General features: G+C 56.6%; 1 protein-coding gene across 5 annotated transcripts in view; it reads left to right on the forward strand.

Moving 5' to 3' along the window:
• Window positions 1-13,139, forward strand: part of ZMIZ1 (zinc finger MIZ-type containing 1) — a 229,344-nt gene that overhangs the window by 84,339 nt on the left and 131,866 nt on the right. For 3 of the 5 annotated variants that reach the window (XM_032491579.1, XM_032491574.1, XM_032491577.1), the window contains exon 4: window positions 3,590-3,670. The exons of 1 other annotated variant lie outside the window; for it this stretch is intronic. The gene's annotated coding sequence lies outside the window, so the exon portion shown is untranslated. The remainder of the gene's footprint in view (window positions 1-3,589; window positions 3,671-13,139) is intronic. One more of the 5 variants, XM_032491575.1, reaches the window with a different exon arrangement.

Genomic DNA, 13,139 nt, shown 5'->3' on the forward strand with positions numbered 1-13,139 from the left:
ATGGTTGCAGAGCCGTCACGGTGCCCCACATGCTGGATGTCTTGTGGCATGGGCACCTCTGTCCTCCAGGAATCCCTAGTCGGCCCTGCATCTCTCTGGGCCAGCCCCAGCCCCAGTCAGCTTGGCCCAGTGCCTCCACCCAAACCCATACCCAGGTCCTTCCTCCCGGGGGATCCCTAGGGGAGGAGGGGATGGGAAGAATCCATCGGGATCCTGGGACAGCCCCAACCCCTGCGTGACCTCTGCCAAGTCTCAGACTCAGCCTTGCCACTTTCTAGCTGCGACACCCCTGGCAACCCTAACCTCCCTCGGAGCTCAGTGTCCTGCTCTACAAAGTGGGTGCCTATTCCCGCTCTCCGGAGCGCCAAGCACACGATGAGAGTGGAGGCACGTTTCAGCCTGTGGTCTGTGCTCCACCCTTTCTACCTTCGCAGCCAGAAGCTGCCCTGTGGTCAGGGCCTCTGTCCCCGCCCATCCTGGAGCGAGAGTCCTGAGTTGAGGACACCCACCCCGGGCAGTGGGGTACTCATCCCTTGGGGAGACTGGGCGGGTGCCACCACCCCACTTGGCCCTGGCTCTCAGGCTGTGCACTGCTCTGTGGCACTGAGTGCCTTTTAAGCAGGTAACACTTGCATGGATCTGTGTTCTTCATGGTTGTGTCTCGTCAGGCTGGGAGCAGACAAAGGACACCTCTCCCTGGTCTCACCAAGTGACCAAACCCCTACAGGCTGTCAGGCTCACCTAAGGGCACCCAAGGGGCCGAGGGTAGGGGTGGACGGTATCACCTCTGTGTTCACAGCCCCACCTGGGCCTGAGCTCCCCCACCCCAACCCCAGACAAGGCAGCCCATGTGAGGGGTGCCCAGCACAAGGACAGAGGAGCCTGGCTGCCCAGTGCTGACTGCTGGGCAGGGTGTGGGCCCCCTGGCTGTCATCTGGTAGTGGGCAGAGTCTGAGTGGGGCTGCTTATGTCCCAGCTGTATTCTTACTGTCTGTTCCTTATTGCCTGTGTGACCTTAGGAAGCTAGAGAACCTCCCTAGGCCTCGTGCAAATTGGGGATGCCAGTTTAGTTTCAACCTCACAGCATTTCACTGTGAACTAAAAAAAAGTACCCCAAGCAGAACCCCCGGTGTGGACTCAGTCAAAGTGAGCCTCTGGGTCCTCTCTTTCCCAGATAGGGGTCCAATGTAGCTCATGGGGAAGGGGGTCAGTCCCCAACCAGGGCTCGAGTTCATATCCTGGTGTCCCCACTGTGTAGTGCCCTTGCTGTGTGACCTTGGGCAGGTCTCTTCCCCTCTCTGGTCTGTTTACCCCTTTGCACAAGCCCAATGCCAAAGCACCAGGGTGGCTGGGGGCAGAGAGGCATGCGTTGCACCAAGAGTCGGAGCACCGCTGAGAGGTAGGGTGGGCGGGCATCATTCCTTGGGGCCTGGACAATGCTCACTGAGTGAGCAAGGACTTTCCGGCTCTGGCTTCTGTCTCAGTTGCCAAAATAACTATTTTCTCTTTGTCAGCGGGTCTGCAGCCAGCTTGCTTTTGGGAAAGGCCTGAACTGTGGGTGGTGGGGAAGCTGGAGGCTGACTCCAGGTCTGCCCCAGCCACTGACTTGCTGTGTGACCCCAGGATGGGGGCAGGTACTGCCCCTTTCTGGGCCTCACTTTCCTCCTCTGTGGAATGGGAGAAGAATCAATCAACACAAGGGCCATTTGTGTTCCCATGGCGAGGAGAGTTTGGGGACAGCCAGAGTCGAAGGGTCAGGATGCACAGACATTCTCTTCCCCATGTGGGGTGGGGGTGCCAGGCCTGGCTGTGGGAGCTTGGGGCTTAGTGGCCCAGTGCTCCATAGGGCCCAGCACCAGCTCCTGCAAGGTAATTTAGCCTCAGCTGACTTGGTGGGAAAGCTCGCCACGGGTCTGGCACTTGTGTGTGTTACCTTATGCAGTCTGCACAACTCTAAGCGAGGTCCCCTCCTCATCCCTGTAACTCTGCCCATGGGTGAGAAAACTGAGGCACAGAGAGGTTTAAGAAACTTGCCTGGGGGAGAGTATAGTTCAGTGGTAAAGCGAGTGCTTAGCATGCATGAAGTCCTGGGTTCAATCCCCAGTACCTCCATTTAAATAAATGAATAAATTCCATTAAATTCCTCCATTAAAGACATAAGTAAATAATAAATAAACTGAATTACGCTCCCAAATTAAATAAATAAATAAACCTAATCTCCCCCCTTAAAAAAATAAATAAATAAAATAAAGTGTTAAAAAAAAAACTTGCCCAAAGCCACACTTGGTAAGGGGATGAAACCGGGACGTGAACCAGATCATTTGTATTACGGAGCCCACCTCTCAAATGCCAGGATCCGAGGCCCCTTATTGAAGCCAGAGGCGCCCACTTCACTCCCTGGGAGCCCCTGCCTGCTGCACAGTGAGGGAGGCCTGGGTCTGAGGCCTCCACCAGCCCCCTGGCATGTGTGGGAGCCCACACTTAGCACGCCCACTCCCACTGTAGCCATGGACCTCATTCTGAGAGGTGCTCAGCCCTGCAGGCAGGTTTCTCATTTGTCAGAGGAGGGCATGCAGGCGCAGCGAGCAATGGTGATTGCCAGAGCCACCCAGCAAGGCACCTTTGTATCTGGGACTCAAACTCGGGGCTCTGTGGCTCCCACCGTGCAGCAGGACTCAGGACTCAGGACTCCAGAGAAGCCCACATGCCAGGCCCCTGGGCCTAGTCCTCCTAGATTCCTGGGGGCCTATGGGTAGGGAAGAGAATGCGGAGTCATGGTGGCCGATTATGAAGCTTGGACAGGTGGACCCCACCCAGTAAGGATAATCATGCCCCCCCCACTGCATGGAGGGTGCAGGGAGACTGGGGTGCCCATGCCTCCTCCTTTGCTCCCTCCCTCACTGCACCCACCACACCACCAACTCTCAAGTACTTCCACTGAGCCAGGCTTTTTTCTCTATCTTGGAGTCTTCACATATACTGTTCCCTGTGCCTGGAACACTGTTCCATGCATCTTAGCCTGCCTGTTTCTGACTCATCCTTCAACTTTACTTCCACTAAGACACACCATCCCCACACCTAAACCTCGAGTCTATGCTGTGTAACCCCTATACTCATTCTTTCTGGCAGATACCACTTTTAATTATGTGTTGTTTGATTCTTTCCCTATTATCAGAGTTCCTACAGGGCAGGGAACACTATCCTGTTCACAGCTCGGGGCATTTGCTGAAGGTTTCTTGAGTGAATGAATGAATGTTGAGTGCTTCTGTCTGACCTTAGATCCTCCCAGAAACCCTGGGAGAGATCATTGCGGTCACATTTGGCAGGTGAGGAGACTGAAAGCCGGAGAGGCCAGGAGCTTATGCACAATCACATAGCCAGGAACTGGCACATGTTGGGGGTCGGGGCCTGTTTGTGTTGGAACCCTCAGCATTATGCGCCTCTTCCTCTCCAACTTTCAGACTCCCCATCTGTCAATTGGGGATGATTGATTTGGCTGGGGGGGGTGGTGAGTGACGGCCAGGAGGTGGGCAGGGGGGCTGTGACAGCAGGTCAGTTCCAGGGCCCTTGACCACCCCTTTCATTATAGCAGGATGGAACTGGAGTGAGGCAGAGGGGCTGCCAGCTGCTGACCGGCACGTGAGACGCTGGTGATTCGCGGGTCACTGAGGTAGGTGTGCAGCTGGGCTGGAGAGGATGGCTTGGGCCCAATGCTTGGGGAAGCAGCAGGTGTGTCCTGAGTGGGGGACAGGTGCTGGCCCCAGCACACTGTGCCTTTGACTGGGGCATGGCCCTCATGGGCAGGATTCGGTGCATCCCTAACTCCACCCCCACTGAAACCTCATCAGCCCCCAAAAGGGCCCCCACGGGCCTCTTGGGCCTGGCCTTTCTCTAGAGTGGCTGCCAGGGCAGGGGTAGTGGAGGGATGCACTCAGGGAGAGAGGCAGGTTTGGTGCCTCCAGCCTTGGCACAGCAGCCCTGTCCATACCACACAACCCAGTGGCACGTGGGCCTCGTGCACTGAGCAGCGTGGCAGCCACAAGGGAGGAGGCCGGGGTGAGCAGAGAGGCCTGTTGGCTGAGATAGGTGTTGTGACTGCCCCACCCCCTTCTCTCCCACAGTCACACTGAGGTGTACACTCGAGCATTCACAAGTCTCTGGGCTCTGGGGTCAGAGTGCCTGCACTGACCAGAGTTCAGATCCTGGTCCACCATGACCTTGTGCAGTTTCTCTGTACCTCGGTTTACCTGTCGATAACAGAGGGACTGGGATCATAGCTCCCACCCCCACAGGTGTGCTGGCACACCTTGTACACAGTAAACACTCAGGTTATGTCATCTCACACACCTCAGTACTCACCATCCCCTCCTCCCTGAGGACCCACCAATGCCAGGAGGGACCCGAAGTGGTCGTCCAGCCTAATGAGGGGGCTTGGGCCCCCTGGGAGCTCCTGAGAGCAGCTAGAGCCTGAGGGTCCTGAGATAAGCCACCCTGGCTTGCCTCCGCCAGGACAGCGGTGTGTCTCATCACAGAGTGGCATTTCAGGGTTAATGACACTTGGCCCTATGCCAGAGGGTGACCTTGTTAATCCCTCTTTACTCTGTGGCTCCCAACCCAGAGAGGAGAGGCCTTCACGGAAACGCTGACTTGGGCCAGAGCCCTTGGCCCCAAGACCCTGGGGCCCAGCTAAGGGAGCCTGCTGCCCTCAGCATCCCTCCTCAGGCCCCAGTGCTCCCAGGTTCCCAGATGCAAGGCCAGGCAAGCCCTGGGGACCCTCTGTACTTCTGCTGGGTTCTGGAAGCAGGGAGCAGGCCTTGATCTCCCTTCCTGCTGTAGGAAATCCTTGCTTACCCCTGTCAGCTACGTGACCTTGGGCGAGTCCTTTCACTTCTGTGAGAGTTCTCGTCTGAAAATGAGGGTAATTATACCAACATTGCTGAGAGGGCTGTTATGAGGTTGCTGAGAAGCCTGGAATCTTATAACTGTTACAGCTTGGTGAGAGTCGGCCATGTACCAGGCACTGCGCTCCTTAAATACATATTTCTCCCGACAGTAATCCCATGAGGAGCTGTGTTTAATGCCTCATTCTCCAGAGGCTCAGAGTGGTTAAGAAACCCACAGAGCTGTAAGTGGCGGAGTGGGGATTTGAACCAGGAGAGGGACCTTGGAATTAAGCAGCACACGATGCCTTAGAGACCGCAGGCAGGGCCATGGGGCAGGCTCAAGGCAGGTGCTCAGGAAAGACCCCTCCAAGCCTGGCTGCCCTCAGGAGCCAGCGGGTGGCCCCCAAAGGCTGGTGGCCTGCCCCTCCCTGGTAGGCCTGCTGGCAGCTCGATAAATCTGGGGGAACCCCTTGCTACTTGTGAGGTAACCTTTGAAATTCTCCTTCATGGTGGGTTCTCTTTTTGGGTGTTTTTCAAGGTAACGCATTCCATTTCCAGAAATTGCCAGTGGAGGAGCATTAGGCAGCTGGTAATTAATCATAGGAGCGACTTGCAGTTTATTCTTTCAAAAAAAAAAAAAAAAAAAAAAAAAAAAAACGGCAGAAGAGAAAGCCTTGGTGGAAAAAAGAAAAGAAAAGCTCTCCGAGGCGAGAGTGGTAATCAATACCTCGGTGTCCTAGAAACGGCTGGGGGTGGGGATGGCGGCCGTGCCGTCTCCCTTTCTTCCCGGGGCTGGCAGATGGTCAGCGCCTGCAGCAGCGTGTGTGAGGCTCTACCCTTAACTGTTAGCTCCCTGTGTGGCTCTGAGCAAGTCGCTGCCTCTCCCTGGACTCAGCTTTGTCACCTGTAAAATGGGTGAAGGTCAAGTGTCAGACTAGAAAAGAATATTAAATGATCATATTTGTTCACTGCTACTTCCTAATGCCCAGCACATGGCAGTTGCTCAGTTGATATGTTATCGGTTGAGTGAGTCAGTGAATAAATGAATGATTTTCTTGGATCCCAGTTTGCTGCCATCAGGTCAAGAAGGTGGTACTGACGACAGGACATTGTTCTCTGGTTTTGTTATAAATCGGAGGGACAGCCAGTGTGATGGGCCAACTCTGTCACTTTCCAAACAAATGATGACAGGACAGCCTTGACCGGCAGACTTTGGACAACAGAGCTTGAGCCTCTCAGTGGCAACCATGCTGTCTCTCTGATGTCCTCAAGTTCAACTTTCCAAGAATCTGAGCTGTTTATGGAGATTTTTTTTTTTATTTAAGCTGCTTTCTGGGGAGGTAGTGAGTTCCTTGTCACTAAAAAAGTAGGCAAGAAGGGGCTGGGTCTGCACGTGGCACCAGGCAGCAGACTGAGGTGCTCAGAGCATTCCTGAATTTGGGAGCGAGCATGAGGTTCTCCAGGATGGACACTAGGGAGGCTGGACCGCAGCCAGCCTCCCCTCTGGAACTCCTTCCCAGAGGCCCCCCAGAGAAGGCTGGAGGAGGCCACTGAGAAGGGGGGCTGTTGGTGCTTTAGTGCCTGATCCCTGGAGGGAAGGAGAGTGTGCAGGTGTGAGTGTGCACACACAAGTGCTGGTACATGGCCATGGACAAGTGTGAGGATATATGTGTGATTATCTAGGCTGGCACAGGAGGCCGCGAAGTGTGTATATGTGAGTGCGCAAGAAAGGAGAGTGCCCACGCCTGTGTGAGTGCCCCCACCTGCATGTGCAGCTCCTGGCAAGACACTGGCACCTCAGGCCAACCCCATACATGAGGCTTGGCTCTGGCCTCACATTCAGACTGGCCAGATGGACCCTGCTGACCATGGCAGCTGACTGAGGGGTAGTGGTGGGGGAAAGGTGGGCTCCCGAGGGACCCTGGAGGGAAGCACACCTTGTTCCCCAGCTGGACATCCCAGCAGCTGCCCTTGGTCATGGAAAGAGACAGCTCTTGGAGGTCCATGCCTCCTGTTCCAGACTCAGCCTAGTCTGAGTCTAGTGTGACGAGTGGGTGGGCCCAACTGGGCCCCCCTGGGGAGGTGGGTCTGCCTGGGGAGTCCTCTGAGCAGCCTGGCTAACTTGGCCCTAGTTGTTTCTTTACTTCTCTCCTTGGTCTCCAAATCCCAGCTCGTGTGTGTGTGTGTGTGTGTGTGTGTGTGTGTGTGTGTGCGTGTATGTGTCTGCTTTCCCCTCCGTGTCTTTGTCTCTTTCTGTCTGGTTCTGTCTGTGTGGGCGCCTCTCTCCTGCCCAGCCCTCTCTTCTCACATCAGCAGCCCTACTCTGCCTCCTTCTCAGCTCTGTGTCATCACCTCCGTCATCCCAGGACTCCCTAGAACTGAGACCTCCCAGCCTGCCGCCTTTCCCCTGTTTGCCCAACTCTGGCAACACACAGCTCCCTCCCTCCCTGCTTTTTGGAGATGTCCAAGGCAGCACCCCCACAATCCAGCCACTTGGAGGTGTGCGCTGTGTGTGGTGGGCACCGTCCCATCCCTACAGATCTGCTGCCAGCCCCTCAGGATGGAGCCTGGTCTCCCAGCTCAGAGACCTGCCCCCATGGCTGCCCCTCTGTGCTGTCCTGGGCGTGTGGGCTGCTGGCCACAGTCTCGAGCAGGGGGGCAAGAGGGGGCCTGCGTCCACTACCAGAGGCGGTTGGAAACCAGGCGTTTCCCTCCAGCGCTAATGAAATTCCTGCTATAATTAGAAGTGAGGTGTCCTGGAGCTGGCTGCCTGGTGGGAGCGGGTATATGCTCATGAATAAATAAGTTGTCCTTTCCCAAGGGGAGAAAGAGCCAGAGGGTGGGCTCCCAGAGAACTGTGGGCCTGGAGGGTCTCAGTGGTCTGTGAGGTGGGCCATGGACCCTGGTGGCCAGACGCCCTCATTCACCTGGCTGCCCTTGGGAGCTCCCTCAGTCCCCACCCCTGGCCAGCCAGTCTTCCTGCAGGTGCCTGCTGTGTGCCCACCCTACTCAGCCGGGCATTTGAGGCTGCCACCATCTGGCCCCAGCCTCCTTCATGGCCACATCACGCACTGGTCATCTGCTGGTGTTCTGAGCCGCAGCCCCACCACGCCACCCCCTCCCCATCGTTGTCACATGTCCCCACTGCTGCTGCTTTCTCCTGCACCTCCTCCTGCCTCAAAAGCCCTCTGCCCTGTGGCCACATGGCTCGAACCTTCTGGAGCTTCCTCAAGCCGTGCTTCCTCCTCGAGGTTGGACACAGCCTCATCCCCCTCCGGTCCCCATGACTTCCATGCCTCTGAGGCTCTCGTCATTTCTTCCCTGAACTCCTAAATCCAAAACCCTCTCCTGCACGCTCTGATGCCCTTCAGAGTGCTCAGCAGACTGCCCGCCACATCATCTTTTATTTTGTATTCATCACGTGTTGGAATGATAACGCACTGGATGTTTTACAGTCTTTTCTCCTACTGAAGCCTGCGAAACCTGCTGTGTGTCAAACACGGACACCACATCGCAGGCTCCGGTGTTTAGTTGCCACGTGTGCTTCTTGGCTGTCGCATGGGACTGCGCAGCCTTGGCAGGCCTGGTTTCCTCATTTGCAGAGGGGGAGACTGAGGCTGGGGAAGGCAGCCTTGCAGATGAAAGTTGGCAGAGCGAGTGTGCTCTCTGTAGGCAAGGCTGCTGCCATCCTGCTGTTCAGAATAAAGAAACGGGCACACTGTGCTGGTTGGAAAGGTGTATCAAGGCCAGCGGGCCTGTGGCGAGTACCCAGGCCACCAAAGCTCAGTAAGAATAGAGGGGAGATGATGTGGAGGGTTCCATTCCCCGCACAGAGGTTGCCAGTGCTCTCAGGGCTTCCTTACTGATCCCCACACAGCCCCAGGCCGGGCAGCTCTCACAGGCTGTGCCACATAGGGGCCAGTCCTGCCCCCATCACCCCCAGCTTCCTGGCTCAAGCACACAGCCTAGAACATGGGGATGGGGGTTGGAGCTCCTGGCCCCTCCCAGGAAAGAAGGGTGCCCCTGTCCTCTACCCACTCCTGCATCATCCAGGACGCATTCTGAATTGCAGAGGTGACCAACTGGTGTGTCCCCATGAACCCAGAGGTTTCCCTCAGGGTGGGGAGATGCCTGGGGCAGGGATGGAGCAGGAACCAGGAGAAAGGAATTGTCTCCCTGGAGCCTGGCCCTGCCCCTGCCCGCCTGGAGGGACCTCCAGAGATGAGGTGCTTCTCAGGAGCAGACTGACAGCTGAACAGCCCCTCCAGAGGCCCCTGCCCTCCAGAGCTGATTTTCCCCTTTGTCACCCGCAGCACCGCCGGCTGCACTTTGCTGTGCGTTTCAGTTGACAGTCACTCTTGTTTGCCTCCGCTCAAGCATGGTGGTGGGAGGTCAGGAGTTCAGGTACTGGGCTCACATTCCCTCCGTGGGGCCCCTGCCCAAGAGCCCCCTCGGAGACGCTGTGGAGGTTGTGTGCGCTGAGCTCGCCCCACGAGGCCCATCCATCCCCTCCTCAGCCCCACGCACCCCTGGCCTGTCCTGGTCTCTGCTCCTCCACCCAACCGCCTGCCCTCTCCCTGCTGGCGTGTGCACCCCTGGGAGGCTCAGGGCAACTCTGAACTGTGTACCCTGCACGGGTCCTGGTACGCACACGCTGAACGGCAGCAGGGAGCCAGCAGGCACCCGGCCAGCATGCCCTCGGCTTCCCCCGGGGGTGGCAAGGGGTTTTCTCCGGCACGCTAGTTTTTAACGTGCTGGGCGGGCTGTGTTCAGGACTCTGAGGCTGTGCGCAGGTTGTGAGAAACAGTGTCATGCCCTGCATGGCGCACATTGGCCCTTTCAGCCCTGGCTCCTTGAGCATTGGGCCTACCTGTCAGATGTGTCAGATCTGGGCTGTGGCCGGTGCAGGCAGAGGAAGGAGGGGTAACCGCAGTGTGGTCCCATAGGTGTCGGTCTGCCGTGGCTGCTGGGTGAACAGTGCTCAGGGAACCTTCCAGAGCCCCCGGGTTATGGGGACCACATATGCCCCCCTGAGAACTGACTAAGGAGCACCAGCCCCCGCCCCCCACCCTGGTTAATGGAGAGCAGGGGGGTGTGTGGAAGCTTTTCCCTCGCATCTGTCTCTCCTGTTAAGTGCTTCTCAACCTTCTTCAGTTCCGGTTTGGGAAGCAGCACATCTTGCCTCACAGCTGTTTAGGACCCTCCGCTGCTTCCCTGAGGCATCTTTGGGGGCCTCTTTCAGAGCCCGTGGGAGCATCTCTGCTTCATAACCTCCGTGGAATGCTCCTGCAGTGCCCCCTCGGTCTGGCCCACACTTGGGTCGGTGGACAGTCTAGTATGTGACAGCCCTCATTGGGTGGCCCCTAGTGAGATCCCTCAGCCCTGCCCTCACCCAGACTCCCCACCCCTGCCACCCCTGCCCCACTCTTGTCACCGCCTGGGGAGCCAACCCCCTGCACCCCTCTGCCATCTCCACCCCCAGCAAATGCCCTCAGCCGAGGCTCTCAGGCAACCCTTGCCCTGCAGCTCCAAAGACTGAGCCAGGAGAACCTTGATGAACTAGAACTTGTGAATAATCTGGACTGTTTTTCTTTACATATGGATGAAGCACAACGAACAGCCTTGCATCCTTTAGCCAGCTTAGCTTCTCCCCATTCACAGCTCCAGGAGGGTTGATCAAGATCATCCCGTGCCTGCCAGGGCTCCTTTAGCAGCTGCTTGCGCACCTCTGCTGCTGGCGAGCTCACCACCCGAGAGTCCACCCGTGTCAATTTCAACGTGGTAAAGGACACAGGGTGACACACGCTTCAGGGACAGACAGTGCTGGCTCAAATCCCTGCTCTCCCACCTATCACTGAGTGAGTGTGGGCAAACTACTTCGTCTCTGGTACCTTCTGTTTTCTCATCTGTAAGTGGGGAGAAGCCCACCCACCTGCAAAGGGTGCTGTGGAGCTGGAATGCAGCAGTGGCTTCATGGGGCCCATGTTGACGGCAGACAGATGCCCTCAGAGAGACACCTCCCGCCCCTCAGCACTGGAGCATCTGCTTGAGGTTGTCATCTGTTAGGTCTGGTACCTGGGTTCTTCCCTCTTCTAGGGATACTGGCCTTCCAGGTTCTCTCTGGAGCTCTCCATTGGGAACTGTCAGGATGACAGTTCCCCAAAGTGCCCACACAGGCCACCTGGGGCACTTGTTTAAATGCCTATTCGTAGGCCCCTGTCCTGGAGTCTGACTCCATGGGTCAAACATGGACCTAGGGCTCTGAGTTTTTAATTGATGCTTCATATAACCCCTGTGATCAGGCCAATCTGGGACACACTGATGCCAGCAAAAGGGAGAGCCATGAGCTAGGGCCATGGACAGCATCACAGCCCCACTGGGGGAACTTAGGCAAGCCCTGTCCCTCTCTCCGGCTGTGTGGCTGTTTTCTCATGAATGAACCAGGGGTTTAAATAATTTGAAAGGGCTCTTCCTGCTCTTAAAACACCATGATAGCAGGGAGGGTATAGCTCAAGTGGTAAAACGCTTGCCTAGCCTGCATGAGGTGCTGGGTTCAATCCCCTGGGTTCAATCCTCTGAAAATAAATAAACAAATCTAATTACCTCCCCCTTCCAAAAAAAAAAAAAAATGAAACATAAACACTAGGAGGGGGAAAAAAAAAAACACTATGATAATCAGAAGGACATTCCCTGGTGTCCTGTCTGCCAGGCTCCCTGAGTCAGATCTCTGGGTTTCAACTCCATTCCCTCTGGCCACAGAGTGTTTAGGTCAGCAGCCGCTTGCCAGCCCCAGAGCCCTCGGGACAGAAAAGCTGTTCCCTGGGCATGACATGCCATTTAGTGGCGATTCCCTTGGGCCTTCCCGGAGGCCTTAGATCAGTAGGCATCTGCTGAGCCCGCTCAGAGCTGAGATCTCTTCGGCAAGCTGCGCTGGACAGCTAACCTAGGCTGGCCGAGGGAGGCAGGATGAGTGGGGTTGTCTGGCTCCCTCGAGGGACCTTGGAGCTTTATTAGTTAACCCGCAGAGGAACCTGGAGTGGCAGAACTAGAGGGTGGCCCCGAGGAGCCCCTTCTTTTTATAGATGGGGAAACTGAGGCCCAGGGTGGAAGCTGGCCAGGTTCCCCATGGAGAAGTGTGGAGCAGGCCTGGAACCAGGCCTCAGCTTATGGTCTGGTATCTGGGCCAGGCCAGGCTGCCCGCCACCCCTCACCTTGGACAGTCCATCTGGGATGGGTAGGCCTGCCAGGCTTGAGTCCTCAGCCAGCCTCTGCAGCTCCTGGGAAGAGATGGAGGCCGTCTTAGGACATGGACTGAGGGGCCAGCTGCTCCTGAACACTGGGCCCTCTTTGACCCACACTGCCAGCCTAAATTAACAGCCCCTGCCCTGCCCTGAGTCTTCCCGCCCCAGCCAAGGACACCCCATGGAAGGTTTCCAGGAATATCCACGCAGAGGGCAATGTGCTCCAGAAATGACAAGGCTCTCACTCCCTGGTTCCCTCCCATTTTCCACTCGCTGGCGCTCAGGCGAGTTAATAAGCAGAGGTGAAAAGGCCTGATGAGCCCTTGTTTGATGTGCTGAGACAGATGGCAGAGGAGGAGTAATTCCCACTAGGGCCTTCACCCACCCCCATCCCCAATCTGGGATGATGTCAGGGCCTGGGGCTCAGGGTCTGGGCTGCACTCCTCTGGCCACTGGCATCCTGCTTGCATGGCCTGCCCTGGTGTGGGATGGGGCTGGTGGCTCTGTCTCCTCCCTGGGCTGGGAGCCCAACCAGGTCCTCAGTTCACACTGGTGCCTGGGACCAGGCCCATCACCAGGCCTTTGCACAAGCTTGTCCCCCCCACACTCTCCATCTGCAGTCAGTAAGGCGGTAGTATTTAGTAAGCAGCTACTGTTTGTGTGGGTCTGTGCTTAGCTGCTGGGGAGACAAGGAAGCAGAAGGCCCCATGCCAGCCCTCAGATGGCACACAGTCTAGGCGAAGACTCACGTGCAGGGGAGAGAATGAGTGATGCCCAGTGTCCCTGGGGCCAGGGAGATGTTAAAATCAAGGAAGGAGAGTTTTTGCAGTGAGGGTTACGGAAGGCTTCCTAGAGGAGGCTGATTGGAGCCAACTGACACTCAAAGGATTTCAAGGATTTCAAGTAGGGCTGGGATGAGACAGGAGAAGCCACAGTCTTAGGTCAGGTGTGGTCCAAACCCAGACCCTAGATAGATGCCTGTGTGTGAACGTGCTTGTGTGTACACAGTTGGAGA

Source organism: Camelus ferus, chromosome 11 (assembly GCF_009834535.1).
Source record: "Camelus ferus isolate YT-003-E chromosome 11, BCGSAC_Cfer_1.0, whole genome shotgun sequence".
Lineage (NCBI taxonomy): Eukaryota > Metazoa > Chordata > Mammalia > Artiodactyla > Camelidae > Camelus > Camelus ferus.